The sequence below is a fragment of the Ambystoma mexicanum genome, chromosome 7p (genome assembly GCF_040938575.1).
Source record: "Ambystoma mexicanum isolate Mex_15411 chromosome 7p, UKY_AmexF1_1, whole genome shotgun sequence".
Classification (NCBI taxonomy): Eukaryota; Metazoa; Chordata; class Amphibia; order Caudata; family Ambystomatidae; genus Ambystoma; species Ambystoma mexicanum.
Window position 1 is genome coordinate 811,939,972 of NC_090939.1, and position 20,099 is coordinate 811,960,070.

Consider the following 20,099-nt stretch of genomic DNA (forward strand, 5'->3'; position numbering starts at 1 on the left):
TGGGACATTCAGGGCTCTCTGACACCATTTTTGGGCCACCAACATTTTCTGGACTTTAGGGGGTCTAGGATGCCTGTAAACCCCTTTTTTCCACCTCCAAAGTTATCAACATTTTTGCAAGCCTAAGATGCACTTTTAAGCATTTTTGTACTGCTAACATTTTCAGAACTTTCAGGGGTGTAGTATGCATTTTTTGTGCCAAAAATATTTTGGGGAATTTCAGTGGTCTAGGATGCAACTTAATGCCCCTTTCAGGCTGCAAATCTGTTTGGGACATGCAGAGCTCTCTGACACTGTTTTTGGGCCACCAACATTTTCTGGACTTTAGGGGGTCTAGGATGTCTGTAAACCCCTTTTTTGGGCCTCCAAAGTTTTCAACATTTTTGCAGGCCTAAAATGCATTTTAAGGCCTTTTTTGGGCTGCTAACATATTCTGAGCCTTAGGGGTGACGGATGCATTTTAGGTGCAAAAAATATTTTTGGGAATTTCAGTGGTCTAGGATGCGGGTTAATGCCCCTTTCAGGCTGCAAATGTTTTTGGGACATTCAGGGCTCTCTGACACCATTTTTGGGCCACCAACATTTTCTGGACTTTAGGGGGTCTAGGATGCCTGTAAACGCCTTTTTTGGGCCTCCAAAGTTTTCAACATTTTTGCAGGCCCAAAATGCATTTTAAGGCCTTTATTGGGCTGCTAACATATTCTGAGCCTTAGGGGTGACGGATGCATTTTTCGTGCAAAAAATATTTTTGGCAATTTCAGTGATCTGGGATTCGGGTTAATACCCCTTTCAGGCTGCAAATGTTTTTGGGAATTCAGGGCTCTCTGACACCATTTTTGAGCCACAATCATTTTCGGGACTTTAGGGGGTCTCGGATGCCTGTACCCCCTTTTTTGGGCCTCCAAAGTTTTCAACATTTTTGCAGGCCTAAAATGCATTTTAAGGCCTTTTTTGGGCTGCTAACATATTCTGAGCTTCAGGGGTATCGGTTGCATTTTTCATGCCAAAAATATTTTTGGGAATTTCAGTGGTCTAGGATGCGGGTTAATGCCCCTTTTAGGCTGCAAATGTTTTTGGGACATTCAGGGCTCTATGACACCATTTTTGGGCCACCAACATTTTCTGGACTTTAGGGGGTCTAGGATGCCTGTAAACCCATTATTTGGTCCTTCAAAGTTTTCTACATTTTTGCAGGCCTAAAATGCATTTTAAGGCCTTTTTTGGGCTGCTAACATATTCTGAGCTTTCAGGGGTGTAGGATGCATTTTTCGTGCCAAAAATATTTTTGGGAATTTCAGTGGTCTAGGATGGGGGTTAATGCCCGTTTCACTCTGCAAATGTTGTTGGGACATTCAGGGCTCTCTGACACAGATTTTGGCCTACCAACATTTTCTGGACTTTAGGGGGTCTAGGATGCCTCTAAACCCCTTTTTTCCACCTCCAAAGTTTTCTACATTTTCTCAGGCCTAAAATGCACTTTAAGGCATTTGTGGGCTGCTAACATTTTCAGAACTTTCAGGGGTGTAGTATTCATTTTTTGTGCCAAAAATATTTTTGGGAATGTCAGTGGTCTAGGATGGGGGTTAATGCCCGTTTCACTCTGCAAATGTTGTTGGGACATTCAGGGCTCTTTGACACCATTTTTGGGCCACCAACATTTTCTGGACTTTAGGGGGTCTAGGATAACTGTAAACCCCTTTTTTGGTCCTTCAAAGTTTTCAACATTTTTGCATGTTAAGGCCTTTTTTGGGCTGCTAACATATTCTGAGCTTCAGGGGTGTAGGATGCATTTTTCGTGCAAAAAATGTTTTTGGGAATTTCAGTGGTCTAGGATGCGAGTTAATGCCCCTTTCAGGCTCACAATGTTTTTGGGACATTCAGAGCTCTCTGACACAGATTTTGGCCCACCAACATTTTCTGGACTTTAGGGGGTCTAGGATGCCTGTAAACCCCTTATTTGGTCCTTCAAAGTTTTCAACATTTTTGCAGGCCTAAAATGCATTTTAAGGCCTTTTTTTGGGCTGCTAACATATTCTGAGCTTTCAGGGGTGTAGGATGCATTTTTCATGCCAAAAATATTTTTGGGAATTTCATTGGTCTAGGATGCGGGTTAATGCCCCTTTGAGGCTGCAAATGTTTTTGGGACATTCAGAGCTCTCTGACACCGATTTTGGCCCACCAACATTTTCTGGACTTTAGGGGGTCTAGGATGCCTCTAAACCCCTTTTTTCCACCTCCAAAGTTTTCTACATTTTTGCAGGCCTAAGATGCATTTTAAGGCATTTTTGGGCTGCTAACATTTTCAGACCTTTCAGGGGTGTAGTATGTATTTTTTGTGCCAAAAATATTTTTGGAATTTCAGTGGTCTAGGATGCGGGTTAATGCCCCTTTCAGGCTGTAAATGTTTTTGGGACATTCGGGGCTCTCTGACACCATTTTTGGGCCACCAACATTTTCTGGACTTTAGGGGGTCTAGGATGCCTGTAAAACCTTTTTTGGTCCTTCAAAGTTTTCAACATTTTTGCAGGCCTAAAATGCTTTTTAAGGCCTTTTTTGGGCTGCTAACATATTCTGAGCTTCAGGGGTATAGGTTGCATTTTTCATGCCAAAAATATTTTGGGGAATTTCAGTGGTCTAGGATGCGGCTTAATGCCCCTTTCAGGCTGCAAATGTTTTTGGGACATTCAGAGCTCTCTGACACCGATTTTGGCCCACCAACATTTTCTGGACTTTAGGGGGTCTAGGATGCCTGTAAACCCCTTTTTTTGGCCTCCAAAGTTTTCAACATTTGTGCAGGCCTAAGAAGAATTTTAAGTCCTTTTTTTGAGCTGCCAACATTTTCTGATCTTTCAGGGTTGTAGGATGCATTTTTCGTGCAAAAAATATTTTTGGTAATTTCAGTGATCTAGGATGCGGGTTAATGCCCCTTTCAGTCTGCAAATGTTTTTGGGACATTCAGGGCTCTCTGACACCATTTTTGGGCCACCAACATTTTCTGGACTTTAGGGGGTCTAGGATGCCTGTAAACCCCTTTTTTGGTCCTTCAAAGTTTTCAACAATTTTGCAGGCTTAAGATGCACTTTAAGGCATTTGTGGGCTGCTAACATTTTCAGAACTTTCAGGGGTGTAGTATGCATTTTTTGTGCCAAAATTATTTTGAGGAATTTCAGTGGTCTAGGATGCGACTTAATGCACCTTTCAGGCTGCAAATCTGTTTGGGACATTCAGAGCTCTCTGACACTGTTTTTGGGCCACCAACATTTTCTGGACTTTAGGGGGTCTAGGATGTCTGTAAACCCCTTTTTTGGGCCTCCAAAGTTTTCAACATTTTTGCAGGCCTAAAATGCATTTTAAGGCCTTTTTTGGGCTGCTAACATATCCTGAGCTTAAGGGGTGTAGGATGCATTTTTCGTGCAAAAAATATTTTTGGGATTTTCAGTGGTCTAGGATGCAGGTTAATACCCCTTTCAGGCTGCAAATGTTTTTGGGACATTCAGGGCTCTCTGACACCATTTTTTTTTTTTTTAAATATGTTTATTTATAGCAAGGCAGTAAAGGTTACAGACAGTATCGGGTGGCAGTACGATATTGCAAAGAAAAGATTCTAGTTTTGAGTCCCTTTCCCCCCCTCATTCCGGTTTTCCCGGGCCAGAGATTCAGTTTAGCTCCCCCGCTTGATGCGTATTCTCCTTGTCTCTCAGGGCCCAGCGGGTGTTGATTGGCTTGAACGTCATTGCGGGATATCGCTGATCATAGTCCAGCACTGGGGCCCACACATTCTGGAAGCGGTGCAGGGACCCCGCTCTCGCAGCGGTAACCTTTTCCGCTATTAAGATGTCCCACAATTTTCCCCACCAGTGGGCCAGGCAGGGGCCGTCCCGCGACTTCCAGAAGCGGGCCAGAACCGTCTTGCCCGCCAGGAGGCACTGTGTGAGGAGCTTAGCCCTGTTGCCGGAGCGGGGGTAAATTCCAGGGACCGGGATCCCCAGCAGAATTGTCTCAGGGTCCAGTGGGAGGGCGGAGCCGGTGATTTGTTCAATGGTGGAGAGACACCTGGCCCAAAATTGCTGGATCTTGGGGCATGTCCACCACATGTGAAAGTAGGAGCCTGGTTGACTGCAGCCTCTCCAGCAGGCGGGGTCCACTTGTGGGTTCATGTGGTGGAGTCTGAGAGGGGGGTAGTACCAGCGTAGGGTGAGTTTATAGGCACATTCCTTGTTGGTGACACAAGTGGAGGAAGAGTGGGTGCGGGACCATATGTCTACCCAAGCTTGGTCATCGATCGGATGGCCTAGGTCCGCCTCCCACTGAGCCATAGATCGAGTTTTTGTCGCCAAGAAGTCCCCCAGGAAACGTCTATATATAGCCGAGATTCTTCCTCTAGCCGGCAGGTCCGCAAGAGTTAGCTCCAATGGAGTCGGGGGGCGAGTTGCCGCCTGGAGGGTCTGGGGGTGCGAACACCAGTGGCGGAGCTGGCAGTATGTGAATCTGTCCCTTTCTTGAAGCCGAAAAGTCTCCTTGCACCGCTCGAAGGTCCGGGGTCTGTTTTCGGAGTACATCTGCCCCAGGGTTTCCAGGCCTCCGTCTATCCAATTCTGGAAGTTGCGAGGGAGAGATCCCGGGGAGAAGTCGGGGTTGTGAAAGATCGGTGAAAGGGGGCTTCGGCCCCTCGGGATTCCCTTCTGCTTTAGAGCCCAATCCCAGGAGCTTAGGGTCTGCTTTGTTGTTAGTAGGATGTCCTTCCAGCGTGCCCTGAGGGAGGGTTGGATGTGAGGGAGGAACCGGAGGGGAAGCGGAAGCTGGGCCTGCTCCAGTTCCACCCATCTGGGGCGGGCTGTGCTCGTCTGCCAGGCGTGTAGATGTGACAGTTGCGCCGCTGTCCTATAGGCCTGCAGGTCCGGGACCCCCAGGCCTCCTAGCCTGGCGTTGCCAATCAGGGTTTTGTGGGGGAGCCTGGCCTTCTTGCCTTTCCATATGAATTTGGATATCTTCCTCTGTAAGTCATGGAGAGCCTGGGCTGGGAAGGGCACCGATAGAGATGAGCAGGCATAGAGGAACCTAGGAAGCAGGTTCATCTTGACGGCCGTGATCCGGCCCATTAATGAGATCTCCTGCGTGGACCAGCGTTTCAAGTCCCCCTCCAGCTCCTTGGTCAGTTTGGGAAAGTTCACCTGATAGGTCTCCTTTGGGTTCGCTGGGATGAGAACTCCTAGGTAGGGGATCGAGTGGTCCCGCCATTCGATCGGGCACAGAGCCGTTAACGCCTCCTTGTCCTCTGGGCGGAGGCCGACTCCTAAAGCCACTGATTTGGTGAAGTTGACAGTGAAGCCGGTGACCTCCCCCAATTCCTTTATTTCGGCCAGAGCGTGTTTCGCTGAGGTGTTGGGTTCGGTGAGTGTCAATAGGACATCGTCCGCGTAGAGAGCGATCTTGTGGTGGGAGGAGCCCACCTGAAGGCCCTTAATGGACTCATTGCACCTGATCTTCTGGGCGAAGGGTTCCATTGTGAGGGCGAAGAGTAGGGGAGACAGCGGGCAGCCCTGTCTCGTCCCACAAGACAGAGGTATCGGAGCTGAGTGGATGCCATTGATCCTGAGGATGGTTCGAGGGTGCTTATAGTTCGCCAGGATCATGGCTCGGGCTGTGGGGCCGAACCCAAATGCTTCCAGAGTGCATTCCAGATAGGACCAATCGACTCTGTCGAAGGCTTTGGTTGCGTCCAGGGCCATTAGGGCAAGGCCTTGGGAGTTGCGGTGGGCGATGTTCACTAGGTTCAGAGTCCGCCGGATGTTGTCCCCTGCCGCTCGGTGAAGAATGAAGCCTGTTTGGTCGGGGTGGATTATATCCGGGAGGATGAGTGCCAGGCGGTTAGCTAAAATCTTCGAGTACAGGTTGGCGTCGATATTCAGTAGGGCGATGGGTCTGTATGACGCCGGATCTCTCGGGTCTTTCCCCGGCTTAGGAAGGAGAACCGTCACCGACTCCTGCATTGTGGCGGTCACGGATCCCGAGACCTTAAAAGAGTTGAACAGGGCCACTATGTGAGGGATGAGCTGGAGCTTAAAAATCTTATAGAACCTCGGGGGGAATCCGTCTGGGCCCGGGGCCCGTGATTTGAGGGCCTTGATGGCTTCGTCAACTTCTTCAGCTGTTATTGGGGCTTCCAACTGCTCCCGTGTGGAGTCTGGGAGACGCGTCAAGGCTGCGTTCCGTAGGTATTCCTCCTGCTTTGATCGATCCCGGGGAGGCGCTGTCATGACCTGGATTAGGTGGTCTGAGGCTAGTTGTAATTTCGCCTGTTCAGAGTGGTGTATCACCCCCTGTGGGTCCTTGAGCCCTATAATGGTGTTGGTCCGTCTTGTTTTAGCTAGCTTGGCCACCAGCAGCTTATTGGCCTTGTTGCTTTTGGCATAGTAGAATTGTCTGGTCTTCGCCAGGAGTTGCGCAGTGTGTTCTGCGTAGTGGGCCTCTAGTTTCTTCCTGGCCGAGCGGAGCGCTCTCTGTGTTCTGGGGGACCAGCCACTCTTCTTCTGGGCTTCCTCAGCTGCTCGCAGGTCCTCCTCCAGGGATAGACGGATTTGTTTCCGGTTTCGGTGGTATGCCACGCCTTGGGCTATCAACGTTCCCCGAATTACAGCTTTCATTGCATCCCAGTTATTGGCCAGGGAGGTGTCCGCAGCTAGGTTCTCCTCAAAGAAGTTCTTGATGGTGGTGGTTATGTTGTCTCTGATTGACATATCATTGAGGATCGGGTCGTAGAGCGCCCATCTGCGTGTTGCCTTGGCGTGGGTGTTCTGAATGCTCAGTTCCATTATTATTGGGGCATGGTCCGATAGGATTCGCTGGCCTATCGATACCTCATTAGCGAGGGCGAGAGTTTGAGGGGAAGCCAGAAGGAGGTCGATTCTGGAGAAAGTTCGGTGTACGCCCGAAAAGAAGGAGTAATCTTTCTCGGTGGGGTGAAGCACCCGCCATGTATCCACCACCTCTAAGGTTCTGAAGAGCCGCAGCAGACTGAGGGCCTGGCCGAATTCGCCAAGGGCGGGGGGGTTAGATTTGTCCTTAGTGGGGTCTGGGACCCCATTGAAGTCCCCACCGATTATTGTCTGGCCTTCCACAAAGCTTGAGAGGGAGGAGCCCAAGGAGTCATAGAAGGTTGCCTGTCCTGAGTTGGGTGCGTATGCCGATACCAAGGTGTAGAGGTCCCCCAACAGGAGGCACTTGACAGCCACAAAGCGGCCCTCCGGGCACATCATGGAGTCCAGGGTCTGGGGGCGCAAGTCTTTCCGGAACATAATCGCTGTGCCCCCTTTTTTGGAGTTCCCCGAGGCGAAGAACTGGTGTGGATATATGCTGGATCGAAGCCGGCCAAAGTCTGCTGGGAGGAGATGAGTCTCTTGGAGGAACACCACATCGGCCTCCTCATCTTGTAGCTTCTGGAGAATCGATTTGCGCTTGGGGGGGGAGTTGAGACCATTAACGTTCCAAGAAAGGCATCTCAGCGTCCGGTGTTCCGGGATCGGGGAGCTAGGGGTTCCATGCGTAGGGGATGGAGGGGGGACTCCAGGTTGTTCATCAGCTGCCATCGTGAAGAGGGTGGAGAGGTGAACTGTACCGCACTTGCAGTTTTAACCGAGGCCCCCAACGGGAGGCCAACTTTTTAACTAGCGGGGTGGGAAACATTGTGGGTGTAACCCCACCCCAGGCCAACAGGGCCATTTGTGTCTGGCAAAATAACGTTTGCATCCAAGGGCTCTAAGATGGAGCGGATCTTGGAGGGGGGGCATAGGCCGTGGAGGAAGCCCGCCGCGCTGGGCGAGCGTGGGATTGTGTTGGGCCGGAGTTACTATTTCTGAATATAGCTGAAAGGACGTTGGGCGTCCGGGACGCCGGAGGTGCGGGAGGCATCCGGGGCCGCTCGGACTCGGGTTATCTTCTCCTGTTTCGGGGGGCCTTGGACCATGGAGGACGTCTGGGTTGGGGGGGGAGGGCTGACGTAGGGCTTCCCGAGGCTTCCAAGTCTGGGGAAGTGGTTCCCTCAGGGGGGGAGGATATCTGCATGATTTTAGCGGCATCTTCTAAGTGGGATATTCTCCGGAGGGAGCCATTATACGAAAATTGCAGGGCTGTGGGAAAAAGCCATCTGTATTTGACTTTACGCTCTTGGAGGAAGAGGGTTAAAGGTCGGAGAGCCCTTCTTTTCTGTAGGGTTGAGAGGGAGAGATCCTGATAAATTTGGAGCGGGTGACCTTGAAAGGAGAGTTCATCTCCGGACCGACTGATGGCGGAGATAGCTTCTTTAGTGGAGAAATAGTGTACTCTCGTTATGACATCTGGGGGCTGGTCGGAGTCTACTCCTCGTCGCGGACGAAGTCTGTGGGTCCGATCCAGCAGCAGTTGGGATTTATCTAGATGCGGGAGGAGAATTTGAAAGAGGTCTCCTATGTATCCTGCAAGATTTTGGTCGGGGACTGAGGACGGAACTCCCCTAATACGGAGGTTATTCCGACGAGCTCTGTTTTCCAGGTCCTCTTGTTTGTATTCGAGGATTTCGCACTTGTCCTGGAGGGCTCTTACTGTTTGCTGGATATCTCCCATGGCGGCTGTTTGGTCTTGGGAGCGATCCTCGATCTCACTCAGTCTCTGCTCCACTTCGGTCACCCTATGGTCTGTTTGTTCCAATTTGGAGGTAAGTTCCGACATGCAGGACCGAAACTCGGCTTTGATGTCTGCCATAAACGCCAACAGATCACCTCTGGTGGCTGGGGAGTCACCCCCCTCCTGGGAGAGCCCTGGGGTGGGAGTAACTGAGTCCGGTTTCTTTCCCTTATCAGGAGCGGTGAGCATGGTGGCAATGTCCACATTTTTGATAGCTTTCGACTGTCTCGACATGTTGGTGAGTCGTGGGTGGGGAGATGGTTTATGCGGCCCACCCTGTGGATGAGCGTCGAGGCTCTTGATTGAGAAAAGGGAAGCTGATTCCAAGCTTGGCCGGTGTGTAGTGGATTCGAGTGAGGGGGTGAACTCTCCAAATCTTGATGGTGGGCAGGTATGTGGGGCGTAAGTTCCGGTGGGGGGATTGAGTAACGTGCGCCCCCTTGAGACTAGGCCAGAGAGAGCAGAGCGGGTCGCCCCAAGGTGTAGGCAGTCAGGTCACCTCCGAGGCCGAAGGGGCCTACCCGTCAGGGGCAGCCCGGGATGAGAGTGTGGCCAGGTCGAGGCTCCAGGTGGGCGGCGTTGGTCAGGCCCTTCTCGGGGCTTGCCGCTGTGGGTCCCTCGATGTGACCCAGCTAGGACCGCTCCTCCTCCGAGGACCCAGGCTTGAATCGCCCGGTGGGGATGATAGTGGGAGGGGTCCCGGGTCCGAGCGGGGGCTCCAGATGGTGGTGTGGGCCGGGGCGCCCCAGGAGTGTGGCGTATGGAGGCCGGATCTCTGGGTCTTAGGTGGTGAGAGGTAGGAGCCCGCTGGAGGGCGGAGGGGGGGGGGGGGGCGGTGATGGCACGGCCCCCACCTCAGGCGCTGTGGAGGGATTTCTCTGCGTGGCCTCGGCGAACCTCACCCCCAGCAGCTCCTACCTGAAGGGCACCGTCCGTATCGTCCCTCGTCGGGCAGTGCAGGCTCGGGCTGGTAGCGTCGGAAGCAAGGGTCGCCCCAGGGAGAGCACCGGAGGAGAGGTCCGGGGGGCTGATGTTGCTCCGCCGCGACCCGGGTGCTCGAGAAACTGAGCCGCGTCCGAATGCGGCCTCAGAAAGCTCTCACCGCCCTCCAGGGCCGGGAGACGAGCACGGCCGCCATCTTGGGAGATCGTCGCTGCGGCCGGCTCGGTGAACCGGAGCGGCTAACTTCGTCTCCGTTGATCGTCGTGGTCCCCGCTTCAGCCCGGGTGGGCCTCAGGTCCTCCGACGTCCTTGGGATCAGCTGGGCTCCGGTATACGGGCGCGGAGCCGCATCAGGGGCCCAGAAGCGGCGGGCTTCGCACGGCGGGCCTCAGGGGAGCAGCCACATCGGTGGCGCTCCAAGCCACGCCCCCCTCTGACACCATTTTTGGGCCACCAACATTTTCTGGACTTTAGGGGGTCTCGGATGCCTGTACCCCCTTTTTTTGGCCTCCAAAATTTTCAACATTTTTGCAGGCCTAAAATGCATTTAAGGCCTTTTTTGGGCTGCTAACATATTCTGAGCTTCAGGGTTATAGGTTGCATTTTTCGTGCCAAAAATATTTTTGGGAATTTCAGTGGTCTAGGATGCGGGTTAATGAACCTTTCAGGCTGCAAATGTTTTTGGGACATTCAGGGCTCTCTGACACCATTTTTGGGCCACCAACATTTTCTGGACTTTAGGGGGTCTAGGATGCCTGTAAACCCATTATTTGGTCCTTCAAAGTTTTCTACATTTCTGCAGGCCTAAAATGCATTTTAAGGCCTTTTTTTGGGCTGCTAACATATTCTGAGCTTTCAGGGGTGTAGGATGCATTTTTCGTGCAAAAAATATTTTTGGGAATTTCAGTCGTCTAGGATGCGGATTAATGCCCCTTTCAGGCTGCAAATGTTTTTGGGACATTCAGGGCTCTCTGACACCATTTTTGGGCCACCAACATTTTCTGGACTTTAGGGGGTCTAGGATGCCTGTAAATGTCTTTTTTGGGCCTCCAAAGTTTTCAACTTTTTTGCAGGCCTAAAATGCATTTTAAGGCCTTTTTTGGGCTGCTAACATATTCTGAGCTTTAGGGGTGTAGGATGCATTTTTCGTGCAAAAAATATTTTTGGCAATTTCAGTGGTCTGGGATGCGGGTTAATACCCCTTTCAGGCTGCAAATGTTTTTGGCAATTCAGGGCTCTCTGACACCATTTTTGAGCCACAATCATTTTCGGGACTTTAGGGGGTCTCGGATGCCTGTATCCCCTTTTTTGGACCTCCAAAGTTTTCAACATTTTTGCAGGCCTAAAATGCATTTTAAGGCCTTTTTTGGGCTGCTAACATATTCTGAGCTTCAGGGGTATAGGTTGCATTTTTCGTGCCAAAAATATTTTTGGGAATTTCAGTGGTCTAGGATGCGGCTTAATGCCCCTTTCAGGCTGCAAATGTTTTTGGGACATTCAGAGCTCCCTGACACCGATTTTGGCCCACCAACATTTTCTGGACTTTAGGGGGTCGAGGATGCCTGTAAACCCCTTTTTTGGGCTGGGCCTCCAAAGTTTTCAACATTTTTGCAGGCCTAAAATGCATTGTAAGGCCTTTTTTGGGCTGCTAACATATTCTGAGCTTTCAGGGGCGTAGGATGCATTTTTCGTGCCAAAAATATTTTTGGGAATTTCAGTGGTCTAGGATGCGGGTTAATGCCCCTTTCAGGCTGCAAATGTTTTTGGGACATTCAGGACTCTCTGACACCATTTTTGGGCCACAATCATTTTCTGGACTTTAGGGGGTCTAGGATCCCTGTACCCTCTTTTTTGGGCCTCCAAAGTTTTCAACATTTTTGCAGACCTAAAATGCATGTTAAGGCCTTTTTTGGGCTGCTAACATATTCTGAGCTTCAGGGGTATAGGTTGCATTTTTCGTGCAAAAAAATATTTTTGGGAATTTCAGTGGTCTAGGATGCAACTTAATGTCCCTTTCAGGCTGCAAATCTGTTTGGGACATGCAGAGCTCTCTGACACTGTTTTTGGGCCACCAACATTTTCTGGACTTTAGGGGGTCTAGGATGTCTGTAAACCCCTTTTTTGGGCCTCCAAAGTTTTCAACATTTTTGCAGGCCTAAAATGCATTTTAAGGCCTTTTTTGGGCTGCTAACATATTCTGAGCCTTAGGGGTGACGGATGCATTTTTCGTGCAAAAAATATTTTTGGGAATTTCAGTGGTCTAGGATGCGGGTTAATGCCCCTTTCAGGCTGCAAATGTTTTTGGGACATTCAGGGCTCTCTGACACCATTTTTGGGCCACCAACATTTTCTGGACTTTAGGGGGTCTAGGATGCCTGTAAACCCCTTTTTCCGGCCTCCAATGGTTTCAACATTTTTGCAGGCCTAAAATGCATTTTAAGGCCTTGTTTGGGCTGCTAACATATTCTGAGCCTTAGGGGTGTAGGATGCATTTTTTGTGCAAAAAATATTTTTGGGAATTTCAGTGGTCTAGGATGCGGGTTAATACCCCTTTCAGGCTGCAAATGTTTTTGGGAATTCAGGGCTCTCTGACACCATTTTTGAGCCACAATCATTTTCTGGACTTTAGGGGGTCTAGGATGCCTGTACCCTCTTTTTTGGGCCTCCAAAGTTTTCAACATTTTTGCAGACCTAAAATGCATTTTAAGGCCTTTTTTGGGCTGCTAACATATTCTGAGCTTCAGGGGTATAGGTTGCATTTTTCATGCCAAAAATATTTTGGGGAATTTCAATGGTCTAGGATGCGGCTTAATGCCCCTTTCAGGCTGCAAATGTATTTGGGGCATTCAGAGCTCTCTGACACCGATTTTGGCCCACCAACATTTTCTGGACTTTAGGGGGTGTAGGATGCCTGTAAACCCCTTTTTTCCACCTCCAAAGTTATCAACATTTTTGCAAGCCTAAGATGCACTTTAAGGCATTTTCGGGCTGCTAACATTTTCAGAACTTTCAGGGGTATAGTATGCATTTTTTGTGCCAAAAATATTTTGGGGAATTTCAGTGGTCTAGGATGCAACTTAATGCCCCTTTCAGGCTGCAAATCTGTTTGGGACATGCAGAGCTCTCTGACACTGTTTTTGGGCCACCAACATTTTCTGGACTTTAGGGGGTCTAGGATGTCTGTAAACCCCTTTTTTGGGCCTCCAAAGTTTTCAACATTTTTGCAGGCCTAAAATGCATTTTAAGGCCTTTTTTGGGCTGCAAACATATTCTGAGCCTTAGGGGTGACGGATGCATTTTTCGTGCAAAAAATATTTTTGGGAATTTCAGTGGTCTAGGATGCGGTTTAATGCCCCTTTCAGGCTGCAAATGTTTTTGGGACATTCAGGGCTCTCTGACACCATTTTTGGGCCACCAACATTTTCTGGACTTTAGGGGGTCTAGGATGCCTGTAAACCCCTTTTTTGGGCCTCCAAAGTTTTCAACATTATTGCAGGCCTAAAATGCATTTTAAGGCCTTTTTTAGGCTGCTAACATATTCTGAGCGTTCAGGGGTGTAGGATGCATTTTTCATGCCAAAAATATTTTGGAGAATTTCAGTGGTCTAGGATGCGGCTTAATGCCCCTTTCAGGCTGCAAATGTTTTTGGGACATTCAGAGCTCTCTGACACCGATTTTGGCCCACCAACATTTTCTGGACTTTAGGGGGTCTAGGATGCCTGTAAACCCCTTTTTTCCACCTCAAAAGTTGTCTACATTTTTGCAGGTCTAAGATGCATTTTAAGGCATTTTTGGGCTGCTAACATTTTCAGACCTTTCAGGGGTGTAGTATGCATTTTTTATGCCAAAAATATTTTTGGAATTTCAGTGGTCTAGGATGCGGGTTAATGCCCCTTTCAGGCTGCAAATGTTTTTGGGACATTCAGGGCTCTCTGACACCATTTTTGGGCCACCAACATTTTCTGGACTTTAGGGGGTCTAGGATGCCTGTAAACCCCTTTTTTGGTCCTTCAAAGTTTTCAACATTTTTGCAGGCTTAAGATGCACTTTAAGGCATTTGTGGGCTGCTAACATTTTCAGAACTTTCAGGGGTGTAGTATGCATTTTTTGTGCCAAAAGTATTTTGAGGAATTTCAGTGGTCTAGGATGCGACTTAATGCCCCTTTCAGGCTGCAAATGTTTTTGGGACATTCAGGACTCTCTGACACCATTTTTGGGCCACAATCATTTTCTGGACTTTAGGGGGTCTAGGATCCCTGTACCCTCTTTTTTGGGCCTCCAAAGTTTTCAACATTTTTGCAGACCTAAAATGCATGTTAAGGCCTTTTTTGGGCTGCTAACATATTCTGAGCTTCAGGGGTATAGGTTGCATTTTTCGTGCAAAAAAATATTTTTGGGAATTTCAGTGGTCTAGGATGCAACTTAATGTCCCTTTCAGGCTGCAAATCTGTTTGGGACATGCAGAGCTCTCTGACACTGTTTTTGGGCCACCAACATTTTCTGGACTTTAGGGGGTCTAGGATGTCTGTAAACCCCTTTTTTGGGCCTCCAAAGTTTTCAACATTTTTGCAGGCCTAAAATGCATTTTAAGGCCTTTTTTGGGCTGCTAACATATTCTGAGCCTTAGGGGTGACGGATGCATTTTTCGTGCAAAAAATATTTTTGGGAATTTCAGTGGTCTAGGATGCGGGTTAATGCCCCTTTCAGGCTGCAAATGTTTTTGGGACATTCAGGGCTCTCTGACACCATTTTTGGGCCACCAACATTTTCTGGACTTTAGGGGGTCTAGGATGCCTGTAAACCCCTTTTTCCGGCCTCCAATGGTTTCAACATTTTTGCAGGCCTAAAATGCATTTTAAGGCCTTGTTTGGGCTGCTAACATATTCTGAGCCTTAGGGGTGTAGGATGCATTTTTTGTGCAAAAAATATTTTTGGGAATTTCAGTGGTCTAGGATGCGGGTTAATACCCCTTTCAGGCTGCAAATGTTTTTGGGAATTCAGGGCTCTCTGACACCATTTTTGAGCCACAATCATTTTCTGGACTTTAGGGGGTCTAGGATGCCTGTACCCTCTTTTTTGGGCCTCCAAAGTTTTCAACATTTTTGCAGACCTAAAATGCATTTTAAGGCCTTTTTTGGGCTGCTAACATATTCTGAGCTTCAGGGGTATAGGTTGCATTTTTCATGCCAAAAATATTTTGGGGAATTTCAATGGTCTAGGATGCGGCTTAATGCCCCTTTCAGGCTGCAAATGTATTTGGGGCATTCAGAGCTCTCTGACACCGATTTTGGCCCACCAACATTTTCTGGACTTTAGGGGGTGTAGGATGCCTGTAAACCCCTTTTTTCCACCTCCAAAGTTATCAACATTTTTGCAAGCCTAAGATGCACTTTAAGGCATTTTCGGGCTGCTAACATTTTCAGAACTTTCAGGGGTATAGTATGCATTTTTTGTGCCAAAAATATTTTGGGGAATTTCAGTGGTCTAGGATGCAACTTAATGCCCCTTTCAGGCTGCAAATCTGTTTGGGACATGCAGAGCTCTCTGACACTGTTTTTGGGCCACCAACATTTTCTGGACTTTAGGGGGTCTAGGATGTCTGTAAACCCCTTTTTTGGGCCTCCAAAGTTTTCAACATTTTTGCAGGCCTAAAATGCATTTTAAGGCCTTTTTTGGGCTGCAAACATATTCTGAGCCTTAGGGGTGACGGATGCATTTTTCGTGCAAAAAATATTTTTGGGAATTTCAGTGGTCTAGGATGCGGTTTAATGCCCCTTTCAGGCTGCAAATGTTTTTGGGACATTCAGGGCTCTCTGACACCATTTTTGGGCCACCAACATTTTCTGGACTTTAGGGGGTCTAGGATGCCTGTAAACCCCTTTTTTGGGCCTCCAAAGTTTTCAACATTTTTGCAGGCCTAAAATGCATTTTAAGGCCTTTTTTGGGCTGCTAACATATTCTGAGCGTTCAGGGGTGTAGGATGCATTTTTCATGCCAAAAATATTTTGGAGAATTTCAGTGGTCTAGGATGCGGCTTAATGCCCCTTTCAGGCTGCAAATGTTTTTGGGACATTCAGAGCTCTCTGACACCGATTTTGGCCCACCAACATTTTCTGGACTTTAGGGGGTCTAGGATGCCTGTAAACCCCTTTTTTCCACCTCAAAAGTTGTCTACATTTTTGCAGGTCTAAGATGCATTTTAAGGCATTTTTGGGCTGCTAACATTTTCAGACCTTTCAGGGGTGTAGTATGCATTTTTTATGCCAAAAATATTTTTGGAATTTCAGTGGTCTAGGATGCGGGTTAATGCCCCTTTCAGGCTGCAAATGTTTTTGGGACATTCAGGGCTCTCTGACACCATTTTTGGGCCACCAACATTTTCTGGACTTTAGGGGGTCTAGGATGCCTGTAAACCCCTTTTTTGGTCCTTCAAAGTTTTCAACATTTTTGCAGGCTTAAGATGCACTTTAAGGCATTTGTGGGCTGCTAACATTTTCAGAACTTTCAGGGGTGTAGTATGCATTTTTTGTGCCAAAAGTATTTTGAGGAATTTCAGTGGTCTAGGATGCGACTTAATGCACCTTTCAGGCTGCAAATCTGTTTGGGACATTCAGAGCTCTCTGACACTGTTTTTGGGCCACCAACATTTTCTGGACTTTAGGGAGTCTAGGATGTCTGTAAACCCCTTTTTTGGGCCTCCAAAGTTTTCAACATTTTTGCAAGCCTAAGATGCACTTTAAGGCATTTTTGGGCTGCTAACATTTTCAGAACTTTCAGGGGTGCAGTATGCATTTTTTGTGCCAAAAATATTTTGGGGAATTTCAGTGGTCTAGGATGCAACTTAATGCCCCTTTCAGGCTGCAAATGTTTTTGGGACATTCAGAGCTCCCTGACACCGATTTTGGCCCACCAACATTTTCTGGACTTTAGGGGGTCGAGGATGCCTGTAAACCCCTTTTTTGGGCTGGGCCTCCAAAGTTTTCAACATTTTTGCAGGCCTAAAATGCATTGTAGGGCCTTTTTTGGGCTGCTAACATATTCTGAGCTTTCAGGGGCGTAGGATGCATTTTTCGTGCCAAAAATATTTTTGGGAATTTCAGTGGTCTAGGATGCGGGTTAATGCCCCTTTCAGGCTGCAAATGTTTTTGGGACATTCAGGACTCTCTGACACCATTTTTGGGCCACAATCATTTTCTGGACTTTAGGGGGTCTAGGATGCCTGTACCCTCTTTTTTGGGCCTCCAAAGTTTTCAACATTTTTGCAGACCTAAAATGCATGTTAAGGCCTTTTTTGGGCTGCTAACATATTCTGAGCTTCAGGGGTATAGGTTGCATTTTTCGTGCAAAAAATATTTTTGGGAATTTCAGTGGTCTAGGATGCAACTTAATGTCCCTTTCAGGCTGCAAATCTGTTTGGGACATGCAGAGCTCTCTGACACTGTTTTTGGGCCACCAACATTTTCTGGACTTTAGGGGGTCTAGGATGTCTGTAAACCCCTTTTTTGGGCCTCCAAAGTTTTCAACATTTTTGCAGGCCTAAAATGCATTTTAAGGCCTTTTTTGGGCTGCTAACATATTCTGAGCCTTAGGGGTGACGGATGCATTTTTCGTGCAAAAAATATTTTTGGGAATTTCAGTGGTCTAGGATGCGGGTTAATGCCCCTTTCATGCTGCAAATGTTTTTGGGACATTCAGGGCTCTCTGACACCATTTTTGGGCCACCAACATTTTCTGGACTTTAGGGGGTGTAGGATGCCTGTAAACCCCTTTTTTCCACCTTCAAAGTTATCAACATTTTTGCAAGCCTAAGATGCACTTTAAGGCATTTTTGGGCTGCTAACATTTTCAGAACTTTCAGGGGTGCAGTATGCATTTTTTGTGCCAAAAATATTTTGGGGAATTTCAGTGGTCTAGGATGCAACTTAATGCCCCTTTCAGGCTGCAAATGTTTTTGGGACATTCAGAGCTCCCTGACACCGATTTTGGCCCACCAACATTTTCTGGACTTTAGGGGGTCGAGGATGCCTGTAAACCCCTTTTTTGGGCTGGGCCTCCAAAGTTTTCAACATTTTTGCAGGCCTAAAATGCATTGTAGGGCCTTTTTTGGGCTGCTAACATATTCTGAGCTTTCAGGGGCGTAGGATGCATTTTTCGTGCCAAAAATATTTTTGGGAATTTCAGTGGTCTAGGATGCGGGTTAATGCCCCTTTCAGGCTGCAAATGTTTTTGGGACATTCAGGACTCTCTGACACCATTTTTGGGCCACAATCATTTTCTGGACTTTAGGGGGTCTAGGATGCCTGTACCCTCTTTTTTGGGCCTCCAAAGTTTTCAACATTTTTGCAGACCTAAAATGCATGTTAAGGCCTTTTTTGGGCTGCTAACATATTCTGAGCTTCAGGGGTATAGGTTGCATTTTTCGTGCAAAAAATATTTTTGGGAATTTCAGTGGTCTAGGATGCAACTTAATGTCCCTTTCAGGATGCAAATCTGTTTGGGACATGCAGAGCTCTCTGACACTGTTTTTGGGCCACCAACATTTTCTGGACTTTAGGGGGTCTAGGATGTCTGTAAACCCCTTTTTTGGGCCTCCAAAGTTTTCAACATTTTTGCAGGCCTAAAATGCATTTTAAGGCCTTTTTTGGGCTGCTAACATATTCTGAGCCTTAGGGGTGACGGATGCATTTTTCGTGCAAAAAATATTTTTGGGAATTTCAGTGGTCTAGGATGCGGGTTAATGCCCCTTTCAGGCTGCAAATGTTTTTGGGACATTCAGGGCTCTCTGACACCATTTTTGGGCCACCAACATTTTCTGGACTTTAGGGGGTCTAGGATGCCTGTAAACCCCTTTTTCCGGCCTCCAAAGGTTTCAACATTTTTGCAGGCCTAAAATGCATTTTAAGGCCTTGTTTGGGCTGCTAACATATTCTGAGCCTTAGGGGTGTAGGATGCATTTTTTGTGCAAAAAATATTTTTGGGAATTTCAGTGGTCTAGGATGCGGGTTAATACCCCTTTCAGGCTGCAAATGTTTTTGGGAATTCAGGGCTCTCTGACACCATTTTTGAGCCACAATCATTTTCTGGACTTTAGGGGGTCTAGGATGCCTGTACCCTCTTTTTTGGGCCTCCAAAGTTTTCAACATTTTTGCAGACCTAAAATGCATTTTAAGGCCTTTTTTGGGCTGCTAACATATTCTGAGCTTCAGGGGTATAGGTTGCATTTTTCATGCCAAAAATATTTTGGGGAATTTCAATGGTCTAGGATGCGGCTTAATGCCCCTTTCAGGCTGCAAATGTATTTGGGGCATTCAGAGCTCTCTGACACCGATTTTGGCCCACCAACATTTTCTGGACTTTAGGGGGTGTAGGATGCCTGTAAACCCCTTTTTTCCACCTCCAAAGTTATCAACATTTTTGCAAGCCTAAGATGCACTTTAAGGCATTTTCGGGCTGCTAACATTTTCAGAACTTTCAGGGGTATAGTATGCATTTTTTGTGCCAAAAATATTTTGGGGAATTTCAGTGGTCTAGGATGCAACTTAATGCCCCTTTCAGGCTGCAAATCTGTTTGGGACATGCAGAGCTCTCTGACACTGTTTTTGGGCCACCAACATTTTCTGGACTTTAGGGGGTCTAGGATGTCTGTAAACCCCTTTTTTGGGCCTCCAAAGTTTTCAACATTTTTGCAGGCCTAAAATGCATTTTAAGGCCTTTTTTGGGCTGCAAACATATTCTGAGCCTTAGGGGTGACGGATGCATTTTTCGTGCAAAAAATATTTTTGGGAATTTCAGTGGTCTAGGATGCGGTTTAATGCCCCTTTCAGGCTGCAAATGTTTTTGGGACATTCAGGGCTCTCTGACACCATTTTTGGGCCACCAACATTTTCTGGACTTTAGGGGGTCTAGGGTGCCTGTAAACCCCTTTTTTGGGCCTCCAAAGTTTTCAACATTTTTGCAGGCCTAAAATGCATTTTAAGGCCTTTTTTGGGCTGCTAACATATTCTGAGCCTTAGGGGTGTAGGATGCATTTTTCGTGCAAAAAATATTTTTGGGAATTTCAGTGGTCTAGGATGCGGGTTAATACCCCTTTCAGGCTGCAAATGTTTTTGGGAATTCAGGGCTCTCTGACACCATTTGTGAGCCACAATCATTTTCTGGACTTTAGGGGGTCTAGGATGCCTGTACCCTCTTTTTTGGGCCTCCAAAGTTTTCAACATTTTTGCAGACCTAAAATGCATTTCAAGGCCTTTTTGGGCTGCTAACATATTTTGAGCTTCAGGGGTATAGGTTGCATTTTTCATGCCAAAAATATTTTGGGGAATTTCAGTGGTCTAGGATGCGGGTTAATGCCCCTTTCAGGCTGCAAATGTTTTTGGGACATTCAGGGCTCTCTGACACCATTTTTGGGTCAACAACATTTTCTGGACTTTAGGGGGTCTAGGATGCCTGTAAACCCCTTATTTGGTCCTTCAAAGTTTTCAACATTTTTGCAGGCCTAA